This window comes from Eubalaena glacialis, chromosome 6, assembly GCF_028564815.1.
Source record: "Eubalaena glacialis isolate mEubGla1 chromosome 6, mEubGla1.1.hap2.+ XY, whole genome shotgun sequence".
NCBI classification, from domain to species: Eukaryota; Metazoa; Chordata; class Mammalia; order Artiodactyla; family Balaenidae; genus Eubalaena; species Eubalaena glacialis.
The window spans coordinates 131,445,912-131,471,177 of NC_083721.1; the positions used below are offsets into that span (position 1 = coordinate 131,445,912).

Below are 25,266 nucleotides of genomic sequence, written 5' to 3' on the forward strand. Positions count from 1 at the left end.
CTCTCCAATTTTATTTCTCTTTCCTTGAGCAAGCAAAGAGCAAATTAAAATGTGCTGTCTAAGCAGACTTCCAATTGGAGAATGAGAAAGCACACCCAATTGTTGTAAATAATGATCTGGTAACTTTCACCCTCAGTTGGCTTTAAGGAGGAACAGCCCTCTCCCCTCCCCATTAGGAAAAAGCACAACACTCTTCTTAGACCAAGGACCCACAATAGATAATATGATCCCATTGACAGATTGCATTTTCCAAAGAGAGTCACTAGTCTAGTATCTCCCATACTACGTGTCTGGTTTTTTAAAATGTGAGTTTGACATTATTAAATAGAGAGGTAGGGTCTATATTCCCTCCCATTAAAAGTAGCCCTGCTTTTGTGACTGTTTCAACCAATAGAGTATGGTAAAAGTGACCTATTATGACTTCTGAGGCTAGGACATAAAAGGAAATATAGCTATTCCTTCCTAGCTGCAACACTTGTGCTTGGAGCTCTGAGCCACCAAGTAAGCAGTCTGACTGCTCTGAAGTCACCATGCTGTGAGGAAGCTCAAACTAGCTCATGTAGAGAAGCCACATGGAGAGGTCCTGAGAGCACCTGAAGAGAGAGAAATTCCTGGTAAGCCCCCAGCTGCTCCAGCCCCCTGCTGTTCCAACTCCAGCCACCCATCTGACTTTAAGTATATAAGAGACCCTGAGTCAGGATTGCCCTGCCAAGTCCTTTCCAAATTCCTGATCTATAGAAAACATGACAGATAATAAAATGATTGTTGTCGTTTCAAGCCACTAAGCTTTGGAGTGATTTGTTACCTGCAATAGATAACTGGAACACCCTGTTTCCCTCCCCAGTATTTTAAGGAATCGGAAGGAGGAGTGGTCTTAGTGATAGTTAAAGTAAAAGGCCTCTTATGTTTGGACCAAAATGATTGGCTTTTGAAACTGGGATATTTTGTCCCCCATTGTGAGATCCTGGATTCTAATTCTGAGGTAAGAGGAAACTTTTTTTTTTTAATTGAAGTATAGTTGATTTAGAATGTTCTGTTAGTTTCTGGTGTACAGCAAAGTGGTTCTGTTATATATATGTGTATACATATACATACACACACATATATATAACTGAATCACTTTGATTGTTATATATATGTGTGTGTGTGGGTGTGTATACATATATGTATATATATATGAAGAGGAAAGTTTTAGTCAACATCCTGTTAGGTATAAATTAATGTATTTAATCCTAGTCCAACTGTATACTTTAAACTGTTACTTGAACTGTGTCATCTTTGTTCATTTCTCTCAGTGGATCAGTCTATAACAGATAAATTCCAGGTATTTCTCAACACCATTAATATTATATTGTATAGGGATTCCCTGGCGGCACAGTGGTTAAGAGTCTGCCTGCCCATGCAGGGGACACGGGTTCGAGCCCTGGTCCTGGAGGATCCCACATGCCACGGGGCAACTAAGCCCATGCGCCACAACTGCTAAGCCTGTGCTCTAGAGCCTGCAGGCTGCAACTACTGAGCCCGCGTGCCACATCTATTGAAGCCCGCGCGCCTAGAGCCCGTGCTCCGCAACAAGAGAGGCCACTGCAATGAGGAGCCCGCGCACTGCAACGATGAGTAGCCCCTGCTCACTGCAACTAGAGAAAGCCCGCGCGCAGCAACGAAGACCCAACGCAGCCAAAAATAAAAATAAATAAAATAAATAAATATATTTTTAAAAATATTATATTGTATCCCACTGGTGCAAAAGCCATGTTATACTAAAGAGATACATAAAGATTTTTTTTTTTTGGCCACACCATGTGGCATGTGGGATCTTCCTGTGCCCCCTGCATTGGGAGCGTGGAGTCTTAACCACTGGACCCCAGGGAAGTCCCAAGATCTTATTCATTCTCCCTAGTTTTCATTTAATTTCAGGCTTTGAAATATAATTATTGAAGAGAATCTGGAATCCTGACTAGTAGTTACATTTTTGCACATTTAAGTCCTTCAACCTGTGAACATTTCAATAAATACTAACTGAGGTACCATGTGCCCAGCACCATTCTAGGCTCTATAAATATGAACGTAAATAAAACAGGCATGGCCCCAGCACTCATAGAGCTTATAGACTAGTGGAAGAGACAACAAGTAATTCAAATTTAATATTTTAATAAGTTAATAATGCAAGTAACTACATGAAGTACAAGAAACTGTTGGAGCACATACAAAGGGCAACTAACCCAAATATGGGGGATCTTTGCAGGTTTCCAGGTGGAAAGGATGCCTGAATTGGGACTTTAAACATATGGAACATATAGACAAGTAAAGAGGAGAAGGAGAAAAACAAAACTTTGTTTCTAGAGATAAAAAATTTGAGTTAGAAATGTTGGTTTTGAGTTCTAGCTCTGCCACCAACTAGAGCAATAATTATGTCTATTTTAAGAGAAAGAGTTTTAGATGATAATTGTTGGGGTCTTTTAACTCAACTCTCAGTTTGTCTGTTTAGTGATTGCACACTTCTAGTGTTTTGATAGCTCTCCCATGCGAGGCCACCATGCAATTCAGTGATCACAAATTCCTACCACCTGCTCAAAGTTGTTCTGACCAATGTGCCAACTCAGTTTCTCCTCCTTCCTTACAGAGAGGAGGAATCTGAACTAATTTCATGGCTCCAGTTCCTCTGACGTTTATGTGGGGCTGTCCCCTCCCAGGCAGAGGTGTCCATTTCAGCTGTGTAGAGCAACTCAGCTGAGAAGAGGGAATGTGAAACAATAGGACCAGAAGACTAGCCTATCCAGCTACAAATGTATCAACCTGAAATGTTGGACAAATGGATTAAAAGGATACATAGTTTGGTGTCTGCTTGAACAATGGGTGCAATTCATTATTGCAAGCCTGAAAAAGCAGTATTTGTATCTAAAAGAGGTACTGTTTCCTAAGCTACATCCCACAGCCTAAGGCCCAAGATCACCTCTCTCCTAAGGCTGAGAAAACTAACACTGCCATCCCTACTGTCTTGGTGGGAATCCTTAGAAAATCTCCTTATGGTGCCTACAGCAAATGCCACTTGGTAATCAGAGCTTCTTTCTTTAGTTACCAGACTGATCCCTAAAATGGTAAAAAGTCTTACATATAAAGCTGGCTAGTACAACTTGATTATAATACAGTGGTTTAAATGTAGGCATTGATGTGGTATTTGACACTCATGAATCAGACTGGCTTTGAACTAAATATTTATCACAAACTGATAGGTTACTACCTTATTCCTGAGCAGCCCAGTCCTGAGATACCTTATTCCCCCAGTGTGCTTGGACAGTCTTGCCCCTGAATGAAAATGAAAAGACCACACCTAACTGGTCACCAGAAAGGGAAGACCCAACAACTACCTTTCCAGGATATTGTGAGACATCAGGACATGCATAGGATCTGTGCTGTTAAACATATCTCCTGAGAACTATTGAGAGAAGCCATTCATCCCTCCAACTGATGAAAAGGGGCCCATATTCTGAGGCCTCAAGGCTGTGAGCATGAGTCTACCAATCCTTATGATGAACCCTGCTTAGCATAACCTTTAACACCTCTCTTTGAATAGGGATTCACTCTCTTCCCCACTGCAACTCATGAGGATCAGGAGAACTAGAGGCAGCATTTAAGTCTGCTTGTACTTTATTAATACTCTTTGAGACTGTATCTTTGTGTAAAGGCCCACTGCTTTAGAGGGGAAAGAACCTCCTTCGAAGCTCCAACCTCTGGAACTAGAAAATTAGTTCTTAAATAAACTAATAAAGTAGAATTTGAAAGACAAGAATAATGATAATAAGTGAGAAATAACAGAGTAGAAGGTAAAGAGCATGCCTTTCTTAAATCAGTCACACTCAGGAAGTGAGGGATATTTCATGAAGAAGTATATGTTTGCCCTTCTTAGAAGGTGTGATAATATTCACATTGTGTGTTAAGTGGCAAATGATCAAAATGAAATAAGTCTATAATCAAATCATGAAACGGAACAGTTTTATGAAGATGTAAAAGAGGGGCTGCAAGAAAAGTTAATTGTGTAAGACTTCAAATACTCAGATTATAAAGGAACTACCATAAGCAAATTCAACCAAAGGGGAAAAAAAAGAGGAGACATACAATCTAGTAGTCTTCTATGGTAAACTAACTGAATCTCTATAAAAATATAAAAGGAAATTTCAGAGCAACCTGGACAGAATCATTCTAACTCAGATGTATTACTTAGGACAGATATACCATATATAATGGCAGAAATTGCAATTAAAATAGCATTCATATTGCATCAGATTATTGCCTGACAAACAACAGTCCATCTACATCTCTCTTAGAAAAGCAAAAAATAAGGCACATTATCAATTTCTCCTTTGTAACACTTAGATTAAAGCATCCTTGAAATAGCTCTCAGAAAAAGACTAAGAAGACAAGATCTTGATTTAGCCAGAGATCATGACAACATTTTCAGCTCTAATGGAAACAATCAGAATTAGCATAAAAGCAAGAATGGGAAAACAAACAGAATAAAGAAAGGCACAACTGATGGCTCTAAAATCCAGTGAAAACAGAAGGAAATATGGAAGAAGTCAATAATAACAATACTATCAGTAGCCGGATGTATTGATATTTACATTTGTACAGACAACATGCTAAACTCTAAACATGTGTTAACTCAGCTTTGAAAGGAAGTGAAATCTTAGGAGATTTTGGAGTGGGAGAGCATTGGGGAAGGGTGGAAAACAAAAAATTTGGAGAAAACTAATGGCCTACCTCACTTTGAACTGCAATAACTTAAAAGGAAGTAAAGGAAGGTACTCACTTTAGGAAACTAACTCGGTACATATTATTGAACACACTCTATGTGAAGGGCACCAGGTAGGCCACGTGGAGCAAGTCAGTAGGTCTTATTGTTGAAGACAATTTGTCCCAAAGTTTTGTCTAGAACTTTGTCACCTAGTGCCCCGAATTAGTCTCTCCTTCCAGCTCTTCTCTCACTCTTTCCTCTCCCCAATCCCCTCCCTCTTTCCCCATCTTACCTTCTCAACTTTACTCCTGCCTCCCACAGACACAGCCCTGTCTGACATCCTAGCCCAGAAGTAACTGCCACTTATTCATGCAAATGACTTCAGGAAAAATGATATTTATTTTATTCCCTTAAAGGACAAAGCATTATCACTGTCAGAGTCACATTCCACTTTCATAACAGAATAAACTATTTTCATTTTCCTGAAATCATAATTTCTCTGACAGGAAGCAAAAGTGATGATGACAAAATATCTGTGCAGAAAGTAGGAGAAAAGCCTCAATCATGTGAGCACCCCTGCCACTAGAACCCCACCCTAAGAACTAGCGTCCTGTCATCCAAACCAAAATGTATACATGTCACTCCTCTGGGCCTTTTACCAGTGCCATCTGGTACTTAGCCCCTGCCTCCTTTTGTCATTTTTTAAAATTTTATTTTATTTAATCATTTTTTTCTGGCCGTGTTGTGTCTTCGTTTGCTGTGCATGGGCTTTCTCCAGTTGAGGCGAGTGGGAGCTACTCTTCGTTGCGGTGCCCAAGCTTCTCACTGCGGTGGCTTCTCTTGTTGCGGCGCACGGGCTCTAGGCGCGTGGGCTTCAGTAGTTGTGGCACGCAGGCTCAGTAGTTGTGGCACATGGGCTTAGTTGCTCCACGGCATGTGGGATCTTCCCAGACCAGGGCTCGAACCCATGTCCCCTGCGTTGGCAGGCAGATTCTTAACCACTGCGCCACCAGGGAAGCCCTCCTTCTGTCATTTTATTCTCTTTGTGTATGACATTGTTAAGTTTTAAAAAGCAATGGTTCCTCAGTATGTGTTTGTGGAAATAGGGACAACCTAGTGCCCCAACCCGAATGGATAAAGAAAATATGGTATATCCAAACAATTGAATATTACTCATCCATAAAAAGGAATGACGTTCCAATACACGCTACAACATGGATGAACCTTGAAGACGTTATGCTAACTGAAATAAGCCAGACCCAAAAGGACAAATACTGTATGATTCCACTTATATGTGGCATTTAGAATAGGCAAATTCATAAAAAGAGAAAATAGATTAGAGATTACCAGGGGCCTGGAGAAAAGGGAATGGGGAGTTACAGCTACAAGGTTTCTGTTTGGGGTAATGAAAAAGTTTTGGAAGTAGTGGTGATGGTTGCACAATATTGTGAACGTAATTAATGCCATTGAATTGAACATTTAAAAAATGTGTTAAGGGACTTCCCTGGTCTCCAGTGGTAAAGAATCGTGTTCCAATGCAGGGGACACGGGTTCGATCCCTGGTCTGGGAACTAAGATCCCACATGCTGCGGGGCAGCTAAGCCCGAGTGCCGCAAACTACAATGCCCATGCTCTCTGGAGCCCGCACGCCACAACTACAGAGCCCATGCACTCTGGAGCCCGCGTGCCACAGCTAGAGAGAGAAAACCCGCATTTCACAACTAGAGAGAAGCCCTCGCACCGCAAGGAAAGATCCCACGTGCTACAACTAAGACTCGACACAGCCAAAAATAAAAATAAGTAAATAAATAAATATTTTTAAAATGTGTTAAAATGGTAAGTTTTGTATTATTTATATTTTACCACAATTTTATTTAAATAGGAAAAGAAAAAAGAAAAGAAAAGAAAGGGGGAAAATGTAGCGCTTCCTCCAGTGTGGGGCGGGGGAGAAAGGAAGGCATTGGTATTTTCAAAAACCTCCCCAGTAATCCTAACGTATAATTTTCTTGTGGGAGAACCACTCAACTAGATTATCTAAGGACCTTCTGGCTTTAAGATTTAATGAATCTGTATAGGTATACACATAGCTGATTTACTTCATTGTACAGCAGAAACTAACACACATTGTAAAGCAATTATACTCTAATTTAAAAAAAAAGATTTAATGACTCTGTGGCTGCTACATGATTAAGGAAGACAGAGAGTGGCACAGGGATGGAAGTTTAAAAAAAGGGGGGTGGGGGGTAGATACTGAAGCCAGACTGTCTGGATTTGAATCTTAGCTACAGAACTTATTAAATATGTGACCTTGGGCAACTTACTGACCATCTTTACCTATTTCCTCTTCTGTAAAATTTCGATAATAATAGGGTTCTACTTATAGGGTAGAATAAAAATATTAAATCAGTTAATACATACAAAACACTAAGTATCTGGCACCTAGCAAGTGTTCAATAACTTTTAAATCTTTTTTCACATGATTCTGTCTGCCTGGAATGACGTGGGCCTCCCCCTTTCTGCCCTTGTATACCTGTAGAGCTCACATTTGTGCTTCAGTGATTTGCTCAAGTGTTACTTCCTCCTTTACAAAGTCTTCCCTGTTCTCTCCAATTTTTGTGCCCCATTACCCCTGCATTCATTTGTTTATACCCTGTCTTTCTCACCAGACCATACACTTCTTGATAGCAGACTTTCTCACCATTATATCCTCAGCCCCTAACACAGTGTCTGGCACATACTGGCACTCAATAAATGTTTGTTGGATGGAATGGAATGGATTTGAAAACCAAGAAGAGGAAGACATGGAAAAGAATGGGGAATGATGTTGACTACTGACATCTCTATAGGATCTTATAGGCCCACATACCCACTTCTGGTCTCTTAGCATCACTGCTCAATCAATGGTAGGCAGCCGAAAACCTGCAGTTTCCTGTGATCATTCAAACTGCAGAACTGTTCAGAAGAACTCTCCCTATCCTCTGCCTTTACCCTCTTTACTAGTCAGAGTTCTCCAGAGAAACAAAATTAATAGGATGTGTATATATACACCTATAGAGAGAGAATAATTTTAAGGAATTGGCTCACACAATTATGCAGGCTGGCAAGTCTAAAAGCTTCAGAGTATGCCAGCAGGCTGTAGACCCACGGAACAGTTGCAGTTCAAGTCCAAAGGCAGTCTGCTGGCAGAATTCCTTTCTCCTCGGGGGATGTCAGGTTTTTTTCTTCAGACCTTCAGCTGATTAGATGAGGCCCACCCTCCATTATGGAGAGCAATCTGCTTTACTCAAATCCACTGATTTAAATGTAAATCTCATCCAAAAACACCTTCACAGAAACATCAGCATAATCTTTGACCAGCCAAGTTGACACATAAAATTAACTATCACAGCCTCATCCTTTGCTTGTCCTCCACATGCACAAAAGTTCTGGCTATCCCAAACTGCAGGAAATTCTCTATGTCATGCTCTTTTATGGCTCTGGGTTTTTACATATGCTGTTCCTTCTTTATGGAATACTCTTTTCCTGCTTTTTCACCCGGTAAATTACTGCTCCTTTTTCAAGGCCCAGATTAAATGTTACCATCTCTGGAAAATTCCCTAGGCCCATTTCCCACCACAGTCTGAGTTAGATGCCCACCTCAGTGCTTCAATCATAGAATTTATTGAATGCATTGAATTACAACTGTGTTTTTGTCTTTCTCTTATGCTAGATCTGTGAGGGTTTTAACCCCACAGGTATTAAAATTAGATATTATTAATTTTTATATTTGCAGCATCTAGCTCAATGCTTGGCATGAGATGGGTGCTTAGTAACTGTCTGTTGAATGAATGGACTATTTTTTAATGAAGCAAATTTTGTTAAGAACAAAATATAAGTAATATAAATAAATGGATTTAAATGGCTAGTAACCCAAATAGGGAGCCTTATCCATTAAAATACTTTAAAGTCCTTAATAACATTTCAAGAATAATAAAACATTAGGGTGAGCAGTTTGGCTATTAAGAGAATGTGTGTATTTAGCTTCTCTGCCTCCGGCTCTATTTATGCTGCTAGGTCTCCCATATTTTCTTTAATATTAAATTCCTCAGGCATAACTGGAGCTGTTCTTTAAATAAAGTTTATCTACTTTTCTTAATTAAACTATTATCAACCAGTTAAGAAGGGTGTGGCGATACATGTCTTTCAGCATCACCAGGCTGAACTTCAGTTGCTATTTCCCTGCTTCCCAGAGCATGTCTCATAGCTTGGCCTAGTCAAGTGAGTCCCACCAACAAGACCACAGCAGTTCCTCATCAGGGTTCCCTGGGCTTGCTCAAGACAAGCGTGACTGAGAAGCTATTTACCACCATCAGCTCTTTAGAAAAAAACACATTTTGTTTATTCCTATTACAAAAGCAATATATGTTTATTGTAGAAAATTGAGAAATGTGAGAAAGCAAAGAAAATAACAACAACTCATAATCCTACCACCCAGAGATAACTACTGACCCTTCCAGGCTTTTTTCTATTTATGAACCTTGTTTTCCCCAAAAATGGTATCAAACACTATATCCTATTTTATAACTTCCCCTTTACTTATCAATGTATTGTAGACATTTTTCCATGTCATTAAATATTCTACAACATCATTTTTAATGGCTAGTTAATATGGATCCAATATTGGGTTCTGAACACAACAGGTCAATCATTAACTTCAGCTTTCTGAGAGTTGAAAGGCAAATGGGATGACCAGCTGCCACCGATCCTTTACACAGGGATAGATCCATAACCATCACAGGAAAAGTCACATATGTGAAAAGGTACAGATAACAATGTTGAAGTTTTCCCTGAATGTAAATGAGGAAACAGTTTTTGATGGCCAGGGGAAGATTGTGAAAGAATAAATAAGAGATAAGTCAAGAGGATTCATGTTTCCTCTTTGCTCTCTGTTCAGACGTCATCTACATAGAGAAACTAGCTGAGACCAGTAGTGAGATAAAGTGTCTTCATTCATTTTTTGTGTTTATTTAGGATCAATACACTGTTTGGTTTTGAAAGGATTTGAGGCAACCATTCAGCTAGAGTTAAAGGAAAAATGAAACCACAGGAAATATCAAGCACAGGTGCTTCGAAGCACCTGGGAAGTACTCTTTTGGATTGTTTCGTCCTGAATATGGCTCTAGATTCTCTAATTATAAGGATAGCTATGATTATTTAGCCTCTATTCTGTGACAGGCATATATTAAGAACTTTATTTTATCATTTAAAGGTCAAAACAACTCTATGAAGTAGGTATTATAATCTCAATTTTATATATGAGGAAATAGGTTCTCAGAGGTTGGGTAACTTGCCAGTTAGTGGGTGACAGAACTAATTAATGGTAGAGACAAGATTCAGGTCCAGGTCTGCCTTCCCAAGCCCTTTCTTCCGTACTACTCTGCAAAGTAACTATCCATGGTAGGCAGAATAATGCCCCCCAAGCCCCACCAAGATGTCCACATCCTAATTCCCAGAACATTACCTTATATGACAAAGGGGAATTAAGATTGCAGATGGAGTTAAGGCTGTTAATCAACTGACCTTAAAATAGGGAGACCAGCTTGGATTATCTGGTTGGGCCCAATGTAATCACAAGGACCCTTAAAAGTGGAAAACAGAGACGGAGAAGATGTGACAACAGAAGCAAAGTCAGAGTGATGCAATGTGAGGACTCAGCCTGCTGTTGCTGGCATTGAAGATAGAAGGGACTCATGAGTCGAGGGATGTGGGTAGCCTCTAGAAGCTGGAAAAGGCAAGGAAGTGGATCCTTCCCTAGAATGTCCAGAAAGGAATACACCCTGCCAACACCTTGGTTTTAGCCCACTGATACCCCGAACTGGACCTCTGACTTACAGAACTGCAAGATAATAAATTCATGTTGTTTTAAGACACCAAGTTTGTGGTAATTTGTTACAGCAGCAAACAGAAAACTCAGACACCATCATTTTATGAATGTCTAAAGATCAGATTTGTATTCTTAGAGAAAAGATCCAAACACTTAGTACTGGTGTGGAAAAGAACTGCCTGCATGTAATCCATGATTTTCCCCAGAAAAGAATTGTTGATCTTCTTAAGATCTAGAAAAGTGTTGCATGAGACTACAAAGCTCTGGGTCAAGTGACATGGACAAGATTATTTTAGCCTGACATAGAAAATATTTACCGGCTGCTTACCCCTGTGATACTGTTTGAGACATCTGCTTTTAAGAACCACATCCTCATGGATCATCTAGAAAAAAAGTGAATTATAAAACACCTCTCAAGGGCTGAGTAAACTGCCCTGTTGGATGTAGTTATTAAATACTGAATCAGAACTTTGGTTGGATACCACCAGATAGGACTTTGGATTAATAACCAATGCTGGGGGACTTCCCTGGTGGCGCAGTGATTAAGAATCCGCCTGCCCACGCAGGGGACATGGGTTCAATCCCTGGTCGGGGAAGATCCCACATGCCGCAGGTCAACTAAGCCCACGTGCCACAACTACTGAGCCTGCGCTCTAGAGCCCGCGCACTGCAATGAAGAGTAGCCCCCACCCGCCACGACTAGCGAAAGGCCATGCGCAGCAATGAAGACCCAACACAGTCAAAAATAAAATAAATAAATAAATTTATATATTAAAAAAATAAGCAACGCTGGACAACAGGTCTAACCAATTCTTGAGGCAGCAGATTTGAACTTGAATTCTACCTCTATCACTTTCTGCCTGTGCATATATCGTGTAACCTTTCTAAACATCAGTTTCTTCATTTGTAAGATGGGCTGATATTACTAACTTGGAAAGGTTATTAATAAGGACTTAATGAAAAGATGGATCAAAAGCATCTAGAACAATACCTGGCACATAGCAGGTGCTCAATAACTACTAGCTTGCTTCCTTCATGTTAGTCAAATACTGTGAAGATTTTGTTACTAGTATAGAAGAAATGCTTATTTTCCTCTCTGATCTGTTTCTAGAGTAAGAAGGCTTACTTATAGTTTATAAATTGCTAAATTTGGAACTTTTTTAAAGGATAAAACAATGCACTCTAGGAAATGTGCCTGGAGGCCCAGATTAAAATCTGCTCCTCCAGCCCTTCCAATGATTTGAGAGACTTCTGATTCCTTGTATTATATCTCTTCCTGATTGAAAGAGCTAGAGTGATTTTTGTTATCTGTAACTAAACCTTGCCAGATACACAGATGCACTGTGTATTACATCATGTGATATGTAAAATTGAATCCCACCAGTCAAGGAACCTCTCTTGCTTATTCTGCTTTAAACAATATTATTTTAATACAGATGCCAATAAAGCATTAATATTTCGAAATTTATGGAAGAGTATTCATTCACACATAATGCCAGTCTAATGAACCAAAGACTGAAGATAATGCTGGTGATCCCTTCCAATAGTCTTAAATTGCTATTAATTCTTTTCTTGATGAGACAGGGTGGTGAACAACAGTAATTCATAGTAGACAATTTGCTTACATTTTGTTCCTCATGTGGTTATTGTTTCAGAAAAATAGCCTAAAATTTATCAAGAAAGTTAGAATAGATTTTTGAAAGAATCAACGAGGATTGGTTGGTAGTCTGGAGTAATAATAACATAAGGTTTTCATAAAGATGGGTAGACAGCACTTTGAGCTCATACTGAAGAAATACATGTCAATTGTAAATAACTTAGGACTGCTAATTAAGACAGAATCCGAATAATTCCTTCAAGCCATCTTCTACTAGAAACCTTTTAAATTTTATGTGATTACTTAGATAGTTCTCTGGAAATGCAACTATCAAGGCAAGTTTATTATAACTTCCTTACACATTCTGTCTACTCAAATCTTCATCTAGGCCCAGCTAGCAAACCAGGCCAAGGGACAAGTATTAAAAGTCACTCAGACCTCTGATTTTTTTAAAGTGCTATTTCTGAGAAGACTCAGAGCCACAGAGAAGTCAGGAGCCATCACAGTATGACTCCATCTCCTCCCATATCCATGCTGGGCAGGACTTTTCAGCACATCTCAAGTTTTCTGGGTTTTGCAACAGCCCAGGGTAGCTCCTTAAATCTGCCATGCCTACTCTCTCAACAGATCTAGGCACTACCTAAAGGGAGTTTGCCAAGTCATAATCTCCTTTGTGGTCTGTGAGTCCCACGAAGGCAAGAGAGTTCTCATTCATAATTGTATGCTTAGCACACAGAGCACGTTTAACAAATATTGAACAAAAATAAAGACTCAGTCCTGAACTGCATTCTACAACTGCTCCTTGAACTCTGTCCCATCCTGCTATCAGTTATCACAAGCTCTACTGTTCATTCTCCCATTTCTGTCCTGGTTTCACCTTTGAGATTGTCCTCACACTGTTATCTTTGCTGCTTGGCTGCAATTCTGACTCTCTGTGATAGAGATATTGGTTCCAGAACCCTGAGGAAGCCTTCTCCTGGTTTGGCCTGCCACTGGACTCTATGCCGGCCCCAAGCTGGCCCAGGATTGTCACAGCAGCCCAGCCAAGATATATCTGGGAGAGGGGTCAGCATCCCTGCAAACTTCTTGGATTGAGACAACTTTCATTTGAGCTACATTATTGAAGAATTTTCAATCTAAAAATAGGAAAGCCCTTCAACCCCATTCCTCATGCCTCCTTGTCTTGTGAAAGAGATCCTGAACCACCCACCAAGGAAGAAATAAGGAAATGGCAATGAAATCAGACTGAATGAACAAAGGGAGTAAGGGTATTCACTGAAAGGTTGGCATTGAGCATTTGGAATTTAAAAGACCAAAAAAAGTCTTGGTTTTATCTTTTTTTTTTTTTCCATTTTCAAAATGTTTCGGTGGCTAAAATAAGTTATACTTTGAATTCACTTAAGAGCAATGAATGTTAATATATTAGAAGTTACTTCATGAAATAAGGACAATGTCTTTACTTCAAAATACTTCAAAGTAGTCATCTGAATATTTGACAGAAATATTATATTTTATTAATCCTGTGTTTAAATGATTGCTTAATTACTTAGTATTTTCATTTACACTAGCCAGAAGTGATTACTTTCCACATTTTAGATTTTTCAGAGTAAAAATGATACAGTCTTAGACTGGACTTTAAATTGGCTATAAACTGGGTTTTTTCACACATAATTTGTGAATATAACTGATGGTAGTTACTCTTAGGTATTTATCCCAAAAATGTTACATTGGGGGTCCTTGGGGATGAATTCTGACCTTTATATTCACATTGTTGGCCAGTAATAAACTGACATTTGGCCTAAAAATTAGTAGCATATGTAATCCTTCACTCTATCCATGCGCTTCTTGCTCTTGAGAAAAAATAATTTACTCTGAGAGTCTGAGGGATAGCTAGCTTGTTGCACTGTGGAATTTGATTTTGGTGCTCTGACCCTGATAGCCCAGCTCTTCACTAGGGCTCGCTTTTGTATTACTGTAGCAACAGCTAGCTTTTGTTTCCATAGTCAATGACTGCATCTCCTGACCCTGCCAACCATCTCTCAAATTCACCTTCTTACTTAGAAGAAACAGGGGAGGAATGTTGATGAACCAGTCTAAATCCATCATCATTGCTGTATTTTGCTGGTGACAGGTCCGTGGTGACATCCTGTGTGAGGGTCACTCCCTGTGCTAACAGATGCACAACAGCACCGGAACGGTATGACAGCTCACTCACTCCAGGTGAGAAGAGGTTTGGGGCACACTAGGCTGAATGATAAACTCCTCAGCATGCTAGCTAACATCGCTTAGAAGAGGGATACTTAGGTGAGAAAGAATCCTTATTCTGGGCTGAATAGCAGAAGCTGCCCACGTGGATGTGGGTCAAGGCTCCTTAGATGGGGCTGAGATAGGCTGAAGTTGGGGTCATGGCTGGCTGAGCTGGGGATGAAGGCTGCTTAGCTGAACTAAGAAGGGCAATGGATACCGGATTCCAGAGTAGGCCAGGCTGGGAGGAACAAGGTAGAATGTGGTCTAAGTGAGCTAAGAAGAATTGCGCTACGCTGGGCTATGGGAGAATGAGAGCGAGGCCTCAGGATGTTGCTGGGCTGTGTCAGTCTGGGTTATAGCAGAGGAGAAAATTACAGCTAAAGGACTTGGAGATGAGGTGAGGTAAGGAGAGAGATCGGATGGGATGGGTATGGGGTCGGGGAGAGGCAGGAAGGAGTAGTGGAGAGATGCACCAAACAGGAGGCCTAGCGCAAGTTTGAGCTGGAGACTCAGCTGACAGTTCTAGGGCAGAAGGTTAGGAAAGGGATAGCCGGGGACTATCAGCTGTGCAGGAGCTGCTAGGAGTCAACAGCTGGCTCTGGGAAGGACAAAGAATGAGAAAAAAGAAATCATTAAATTTGTAGGAGCAGAAGGTGGGAAAGGGGGGTAGGGATGAGAGTTATCATTCTGGTTAGAGCTGGCCTAAATATTCTATGTTACCATCACCTTGGAAGTTCTGGGCATGTTAGTTGCTGTGTAGGCAAAATTGGAGAAGCCTGTCTCCTCTGTACTCAATTGTGGCTAATGACTTTAGTAGACTCTAATGAACCGTGCATACCAGGAAAAGAAAAGGTTAACTGAGATTGAAAAAAAGCCTTATGTGGCAGTTTTCAGATAAGCAGGTTGACTTGGCTTGTGTGAAAGTGATGATGCCTGATTTGGAAAAGAGCAATTTATGTTGTACCGTTTTAAAATCCATTCTGGCACACTGTGATGAATGTGTTGGCTGGCAGCTAAGAACTTGCTGAAATGCAAGAGTCTTTCACCGTTTATAATCGACACTTCCCTTCCAGGAAAGAGCCTTTCTCATCTCTGAAGCAGTGGACTTATCAATTTGCATAAAATATGCCATTCTCAGTGAACATATATTTATCATCTATCACTTACTTTCCTACTGTCTTTTTTTTAAAAAAGCAGAATTAGTTTACAGTGAATCAGCACCTTTAAATTCAGCTGTGCTGGGTGAATCTGTCAAGAGTGGCAGGAAGTCATCACTAGAAGGGGGAGGGGAAGGAATAAAATGATCCTTTTCTGTTTCCATGATCTTTTTTGTATGTATCTAAGTGGTTAAATCACCAATTAAGTTAGATGCTAATTAAATATAAAACAGATTACAGCGCTGTTCTGATATCTTGTTAAAGTTGTACTTATTGGTTGTTTATTCTTCACCTAATTCTCACTAGAGAGGATCAAATAGCTCAGCTGAGTTCAAAGAAGGCTGCCAATCCCCCAGGTCTTACACCAGTCCCTGAACAAAAAAGGAACACCCAGGGTCAACAGCCTACTCTCAAATCCCTCAAAAACTACATATACCATCTGCTCACATTTGCCCTGTTCTTGCTGCTGTTTATCCATGAAAAAGCCAAGCCTGAATTTTCTCTTGAGGCCAAGATTTATGGAAATGCCAAATGAATCAGTTCAAAATTTTACACATTTGGTTTCATTTAATCATAACTGATTCTTCACACTATAGACACCACTCAATGAAATTACAACTCGGTCACATCTCTCCATATATCAAATTTTATTAAACTCAAATAACATAAAGCAATTGAAAAATGGTGACCAGATGGCATCTTGTTTCAGACCAAACCATAAGTCAGATTTTGAATGAAACTTGACAACATCTGGTTGCTTAAGTGGCAGACCTAGATTTATTAAAGTCGTTCCACTCCTTTAATGCCATTTAGAGAATACACACAAATATATAATGCTACTGCAAAGCTGAAAAGAGACTTTATAAAGTCCCATCACTGGCAGGGACATTGTATATGAAGGAAAAGCACAGTATAATCCATCCCATCAAGAGTTAATTTTACCAGCAACATGTACCAAAATTTAAAATGTGTGAACTCTTTGACCCAGCAATGCCATTTCCAGGAATATATCCTAAGGAGATCACTAGTAAAGTACATAAAGATGGCAAGCAATGATATTCATCATGGCTTTCTTTACACAATGAAAAACTGGAAATAACCTAATTGTCCTTTAATGAGGGACCTGTTAAATAAAAACATCAATGCAATATTATGCAGTCATCAAAAAAGATACTATATATGTATATATATTGACATTAAAAAACCTTCATGTCACATTGCTAAGAAAAAGAAGGGTATAAAAGAGTATTCATGGTATGACTTTATATAAAACAATTTATATCTATACTTACAGATGGTGAAATTTCAATTATTCAGCACTTTCTTCTCTTTACTTTTTAGTTTAATTTTCCACATAAGCATGCATTTACTTTAAAATCCAGGGAAAAATCAAGCTATTTTCATTAGAGGAAAAAAGTCATTACTTGGTATTTCAGTTAGACAAAAAGTCACCCAGGAAGCCAAATGTAGCTCTTACATTTCTGTGCCTTCTGTTGCAAAGAAAATTGTGGATAAACAGACCATATTACAGAGAGAAACTGGATGGATGGTGTCTAGAACCCAAACCAAAATAGAGGTGAAATACTACATAAACTAAGGAGGATGCCTTTATTATACATAGTGTTTGAAAGAATTAATTCACTGCGCATGTGTGCGTGCATTACTATATTTTCAGGACTAACAAAAAAAAATAATATGGATTCTAAATGGCAGCAACGAATATAATCATCATTGGTTTTTCTTACATAAGTTATCACTCTATAAATCTCTGTGTTAATGTGGAAAAATCTGACCTGAACAGATGGCCCTCATGCTGTTTACTAAAACATGAACAGATTTCTGATCTTCTGGACCAGGAAATGGAGTCAGCACTAAAACAGTGGACACCATCATCCATCTCCTAGAATTTCAATTTAAGGAGCTGCTAATAAAAGCAATATTCCCTCTTTAGAAATAATAGCACAGTGATATGTTTCTGTCCTAACGGAATGTGCTCTCGATACAGTAGCAGAACATAGTGGAGATTTGTTGCAATGGAGGTGCTGGCTGACTGATCATTGAACTGCACCAATTTTGGAGAATCCCCTCACTGTCGTTCTTGGCAGGTAGCATCATTTGGCAGCTTCCATCCTTCATTCTCCAAGTTTCTCATGGAAGGCACAGTCCTGAGGGCTGCCACTCTGCCCGGTTAAATCTTCATCTCATTAGCCCAAGGGCCCCCTTTCCTTGAGCATCTTCACAGGAGCAGTTTCACAATAGATACCCTTGGGCTTGAAGTCCCAATAAAGGGCTCTCAGTCAAGTAATTAGCAACTTTGCATTTTTTTTCCCCCCGGCTCCACCACTTTCTAGCTGTGTAACTTAAGGCTGTGAGGAGGCTGGTGGAGGCAGCAAGACTGGGTCTTAGGAGGAATTGGGGATTCCTCCCCAATGAAGGGGATGGCCCACGAGGTCAGGATATTGGTTATATAAAGGGAGAATGAGGAAATAGTTAAATACCCTGAAGATAATGGGAACCAGAGTTCTTACCATCAGAGAAGGAAGATACAAACAGAAAAACGGTGAAGACTAGAATGAGCACTGTGGTGTTGGAGTGCAGTTGAAGATATTAGAGTAAACACATTTTAATATAAATAGATGAATAGATATAGAAATAAATATAGATGTGCTTAAGAGTTTCCCGGTTCTGTCTGCTAAGATGGCCCTAAAGTAACAATACTCCAGTAGCAATGACCACACCTAGCACCCAGATCTTGCATTCTCTACTAAAAGGAAGCTGGGCTCTTTGGAAAAATAGCTTTTGAAATGACTAAAATGGTTGGGGCAGCAAAAGTACAAGATGAGCCTGGAACATCTTACACTAGAAAGTACTCTGATAATAGAGATGTCAAAACAACACAAGAAGCAGCTTGAATGGGATTCGAATGGCCAAATCTGTAACAATTTCAGCATCAAAGCAATAATCATTAATCATAGTAATAGGTTATAATCCACCTAATAGAATAGAAATCCACAAGTCCAAACTAATGTAAATAAATGAATAAACAAGCAAATAAATAAATAAAAGAAGAGAAAACTCTCCCTTACAACAGAATACCAACTAGTAAAGGTCAAATGAATGTTGGAATTGGAAAAATTGCCATTTGGCAATCATCATAATAATAATTTATTTGAGTAAGAACCATCATAAAATAAGTGACCGAAAGTTTGTTGAAGAATAGGATGTTTACATAGTCTCAAAGTGTCTCCCCACAAAATGCTTATAATTACAAAGGGAAAAATAACAACTTTACAGTGGAGACGTTATCACCTTAACCAAGTCATCAAAGTTAACATCACCAGCAAAAAGACAAATCAATATTGTGTCCCTTAATAAGATCCACTGAAAAAACACAGTATTGCTTCTATCATTTTCCTGACAAAAATGTATAACTATGCCAAAAATGCATAACGTGCATCAGACAAACCTAAATGAGGAACATTCTACACAATTAATGGCCTGAACTTTCAAAAATGTCAAGGTCACTAAAGACAAGGAAGAAATGAGGAACTGTCACAAATTAAAGATTAAAGAGACAGGACAACTAAATGCAATTCATAACCCTGGATTTAACTCTAGATGAGAAATAAAAAACATTTTTCAGAAGAGGAAATTATTGGGGAAAATGGCATATATTGAATGAGGTCTGTGGATTCAATGGCAGAATTATATCAGTCTTAAGTTCCTCATTTTGGTGATAATTCTGTGGTTATGCAGGAGGGTGTCTTGTCTTTAAGGAAGACTACTTAAGTGTAGTCTTCCTACTTAAGTACTTAGGGGTAATTAGGCATCACATCTGCAGCTTATTATCAATTGGTTCAGAAAAAAAGAGAAAGTATATGAATGAATGACAAAGCAAGCATTGTAAAATGTTTATAATTGGAGAACTTGGGATGAAGTATATATGAGAATTACCCTTCACCCCAAGAGTTCATTGGACTATGCGTGCAAGTTTACTGTAAGTTTGAAATTATTTCTAAATAAAATATGAATAAATATACTGGGGATAACAGAATCTACCTAGATTTTTTGGGAGAAGTACACGAGTTAATATGTGTGAGGTGCTTAAAGCAGAGCTAGGTATACAGTAAATGCTAAATAAATGTTAGTGATGATGGTGATAGTGGTAATGAAGTCCTGAACTTTACACCACAACTCATCTGAATCAGGACAAGTTGACTCTGGTTCACTTGTTTGTTTTCTCTTTTAGATTCAATTTAGAAATTGAAAAAAATATTTATTTACATTTGAGATGCTAACATTATTAAACTTGTTTACTGTAGTTTAAGCACACAGTGTTCATGTAGAACAGTATTTTATAAACTGTTGTCGTCAAGAAAAAAGGATGTTAGTAGTATGTTTTAAATAATCAAGATCAAGTTTTCAAAATTTTCATCCTTCATTAATTTAGGCAATATGATAATAATGAGATTATATGATAAGTACATACATAGATATATATGTCTTTATCCAAATACAGTATATACATTAACATGTATATATTTACTATAGGGTAACTATATACAATATTATAATAATATGCATAGAATTAAAGACCATGAGAGTTGAAAAAGGCTGTAGAGTTCATCTACTCCAATTTCTTTGAAAGTAACTCTAGCCTCTGCAGCAGCCCCAACAAATAGTACAGTTTCCGTTTGAACCTACAGCCACAGAAAACTTATTCCTTCTCAAGGCAGCCACCTGGGAGTCATTCTGATTGTTAGAAAATTCTTTTTTAACATTGAGTCAAAAATCTCTCTATATGTAATCTCCAGAGTCTGTTCCTACATATTTGCTCTGGGGTCACTAATTAATTCCCTCTTCCACATGACATTTCAGTATCAGGAACCACTATTTCCTACCCTCCCCATCCCAGGTCTCCTATCATGAGTTTTCTCTTCTCCAAACTGAAAATCTTCTCTTTCTCAATTATTCCACGTATAATCGTGGTTTTCATCTTACCACCTTAACCATTCTTCTCTGAACATATACCAGTTTCTATGATCTCTCCTAGTCAGGAGATCCTGTTTCTATGAGGGCAGCCTGAGATCACACCAGCTATTCTGGCAGCCTCATGCATTTATGTTTATTCCTTCATTTGGTCAATATTTACTAGGTGCCTATGATGTGGAAGGCACTGTGCTAACATAGTATGAGAGATAAAATTAAGAAAACAGGGACTTCCCTGGTGGCGCAGTGGTTAAGAATCCGCCTGCCAATGCAGGGCACACGGGTTCCAGCCCTGGTCCGGGAAGATCCCACATGCCGCAGAGCAACTAAGCCCGTGCGCCACAACTACTGAGCCTGCGCTCTAGAGACCGTGAGCCACAACTACTGAGCCCACGTGCCACAACTACTGAAGCCCGTGCTCCGCAACAAGAGAAGCCACCACAATGAGAAGCCCACACACTGCAGTGAAAAGTAGCCCCCGTTCACCGCAACTAGAGAAAGCCCATGCGCAGCAATGAAGACCCAGTGCAGCCGAAAATAATTACTTAATTTTTAAATTTTTTAAAAAACAGACAATGGTAATAAAAGATAACTTTAAAAAAAAATCAAGAAAACATACACTTTCTCTTAAAGAACTTACATGTTCATTTTGGAGAAAAGAAATATGCTAACAAGTACCACAAAACAGACACAACAAGTGCTATGCATGTTAAAGGAAGTTATACAATTAAATATGTATTTGCTTTAACATCAGAGTACTAGAGAACAAAGCAAAAGTAATGACAATTTCAGACTAGACCTATTTTGGTTTGGGATAGCATGAGAACCAGTAAAAAGCAGCAGCTTGGGATTTAAGCAACATTAAGAGAGAAATTTCCAGATTAGGAGAATTATTCACAGATTCAGAAGACACAAAGGGTTCATAGTTTTACCCTTAAGAGCTCTGACAATGGGATCAATAATCCCTTGTCCAGAGTGATTTACATGCAACTTTATAGAAAGGCAAGAAAATAAATAGACTAGACTACTATGCACCAGGCTTATACCAAGGGCTCAGTGTGTATTATTTTACTTAATCCCACAACAACCCCAACAAGGCAGGCACTAATATCAGTCCCTCTTTAAAAAGAAAAAAAATTAAGCGTAGATCAGCAAGCTTCAGTAACTTGCCCAAGCTTACAAGGAACTTACTATGGCAGTCAGCCTTCAAATCCAGACTGTCAACTTCCGGTCCAACTTGAGGCCATCAACTACTTACTATCCAACAAAGCAATATCTGGCAAATTCCCACCCACGTCCCCACAAACTTCCAGGTGAACTACTTGGAGAAGGCTCTCACTAAACAATCTGTTCCTCCTCTGGGCTCAAGAACAGTTTCTACAGGACTCTGTTACAGTCCTTGATACACGGTATCAATGTGAATTGTGTATGTAACACAAACCCCTGATAAAGCGTTACTGCTCCAAGAACAGAGATTGTGTCCTTATCTTCTTCTTGGAATCCCCAGGCCCTAGGGCATTGCCAGACTCAACAAATGCTGGGAGAATGGCATAGCTGGCCCACTTTGAAGAAAGTCACCCTTTTAACAAGAGACCTCTAATTCTGGGTCTAATTAGTTGTGGTGCAGAGCTTTGGTTGCCACAATGCTGCAACCTAACTTTATCTTCTATCTCTTAACTCTAACTAAATTAAGGGAATCTGGGAGTTCCCTGGCAGTCCAGTGGTTAGGACTCCACGTTTCTACTGCAGTGGGCACGGGTTTGATCCCTGGTCAGGGAACTAAGATAATGCAAGTCTCATGGTGCAGCCAATAAAATAAAATGACTTTTTTTATAAAAGGGAAGGGGAAAGATATATTTGACTACATAAAAACTGAAATTTTCTATACAGCAGAAAATATAAAGTTTAAAAATAAAAAAATCAAGAAAAAATTGCAACATGTAACAGAGTCTTTAGTATACAAAGAGTTTTTATAAATAAGAAAAAGAATATAAGCACATCAACAGAAAAATAAGGATATGAGCTGGAAACTCACAAAACAAAAATAAGTATGACCAATAAATATATAAAAAGATGCTCTTTACTGCCTATTCAATTGGAAAAAACCCTGATTTTGGTGATAGTGTGGGGATACTGACATTCTAATTCAGTGTTTATGTTGGTATATATTGGTACATCTTTTCTGTAGCACAATCTAGAAATAGTGTTCCTCCAACAAATATTTCTTGAATACACATATATCTGACACTGTGTAGATACTGAGAACATAGTAAAGAATAAAGCACACAAGGGAGGAGACAGGAAATAATTGAACAAATAAATAAACAAATCAATGTATCAAAAAATAAAATGTACATATCCATTGAACCATCAATTTCACGTCTAGGATTTTTTTTCTAAGAAAATAAATAAGTGCACAAATGTTTGTTCAAAGATATTATTTGCAGAACTGTCTAATAACAGCAAAAATTGGAAATAAATAAATGTTCATTATTATAAGATGGCTTAAACAAATTATGTTCTGCCCACATAGTGCAATATTATACAACACTTAATGATGATGACCTAGTTTTATATGTATTGGTTTGAAAGACATTAATGATAAATTACACAGTGAAAATGCAACCAACAGAAGATTGGTCCATTTAAAATGCATGTGTGTTCATCTAAGAGAAAATCTGTTAAAGTATGGAGGTTCCGTAAAAAACTAAAAATAGAGTTACCATATGATCCAGCAATCCCACTCCTGGGCATATATCCAGAAAAAATGAAAGCTCTAATTCAAAAAGATACATGCACCCCAGTGTTCATAGAGGCACTGTTTACAATAGGCAAGACATTGAAGCAACCTGACTGTCCATCAACAAATGAATGGATAAAGAAGATGTGAGATATATAGATATAGGTATAGATATAGATAGATAGATACACAATGGAATATTACTCAGCCATAAAAAAGAATGAAACAATGTAATCTGTAGCAATATGGATGGACCTAGACATTATCATACTAAATGAAGTAAGTCAGACAAAGACAGATATTATATGATATAATTTACATGTGGAATCTAAAAAAATAATACAAATGAACTTAATTACAAAACAGAAACAGATGCACAAACCTAGAAAACAAACTTATGGTTACCAAAGGGGAAGAGGGGGATAAATTGGAGTATGGGATTAACAAATGCACACTACCATATATAAAATAGATAAATAACAAGGATTTACTGTAGAGCACAGGGAACTATATTCAATATCTTGTAATAAACTATAATAGAAAAGAATCAGAAAAAAAGAATATAATGCATATATGTATAACTGAATCACTTTGCTGCACTCCTAAAACTAACACAATATGGTAAATCAACTATGCTTCAATTTTTAAAAAATCTATTTACAATGGTTTTCTCTGGTTTTATGTATTTCTGTCACCTAAATTTCTTACAGTGAGCATACATTTTATGAGAGAAAAACCACAGATATTCAATGTTTTGAAAAGTATATATGTAATCTTTACAGAGTTCACAAACCACATCCCACCAGTATATTTGAAATTGTCAGCATTATGATACATCTTAGTCATATTTTCTTCAGATTATAACTTTCCATAAGATCGTTAGCTAGCTATTGTTCTGTATTAAATTTTTCATTAATTCTTTTTGTTTAAACTTCCTTTAGCAACATCTTTTTTGTATCAATATCAATTTTACATCTTTCTAGACTATCTTTGTTCTGGAATTAAAATATGTGTAAATACTTCGTTGCTCAGCAAAATACCAAACACTTTAATTCACCTGTTCCCAAGGTTTTGTGACTTGGGAACAGATGACTATGGAAGTTAATGGTTCTGGGGAGCTCAGAAACACTAAAGGTGTCAAAAAATAAAGATGGATTACAAAAGAAGCTCTGGAAAAAATGTGTGACTTGTAGTGTGTGATGGCATTGAAAACCAATGAGTGTATTTACATGTGCGTAATGTTTGTGTGCATATACACATACATGCATCCTACATATGCTATGCATATGCATACGTGAGAGTTCATGTTTATGCTCACCCTGTGTCCTCCCATGTAGGTGAATCAAACCTGTTATGCATATGCTTTATCTGCACCCCTGGGCGAGCCACATTTGCCTTCATGTTATCTGCGGGAAACCACCATCAACCCATCCGCAAAGGGTTTCAGTGTCGAGCCAGGGAGCCGGAGCCACTCTGGCCACCTGCCTTGGAGAGCGGCTACTCAAAGGTGCGGAGTAGAACCGCAAGGCAGGCCGCCGCCCGGGAAGTAAGCCGACGACGGAGCTTGAAGCACTTCAGCACCACGGACACGGGCAACCCCAATCGAGTCCTTTCGAGCCGTAAAGCCGGCGGAGACCGCCCCTTCCCCAGGCGCCCCCAGCCCTCTCCGCCTAGTGCGTCACTGTCTCCGGGCCCTCAATCGTCACTGAGACGCCAGCTTTCCATCCCGCTCCTCGCCAAGCCCGGCAAAAGCCTGGCCGGAGATGCGGGTCCGCGCAGCGCTCCCACTCGCCCTTCCTGCTGGCCCGCGCCACCCTGCCATCCTCTTCTCTCTGAAGAGGCCAAACGGGCGCACGAGGCGTAGAAATTCTACGGCCCAGAGCCGGGTCAGGGAGGGGTCCTGTTTTCCTCCCCGGAGGTGGGGAGACTGAGCGGACT

At 39.0% G+C, this 25,266-nt stretch overlaps 1 protein-coding gene across 1 annotated transcript in view; it reads right to left on the reverse strand.

The window, feature by feature from the left end:
• The window catches only part of SLC35G2 (solute carrier family 35 member G2), a 30,892-nt gene that overhangs the window by 4,927 nt on the left and 699 nt on the right, over positions 1-25,266 (reverse strand). The window lies entirely within an intron of this gene.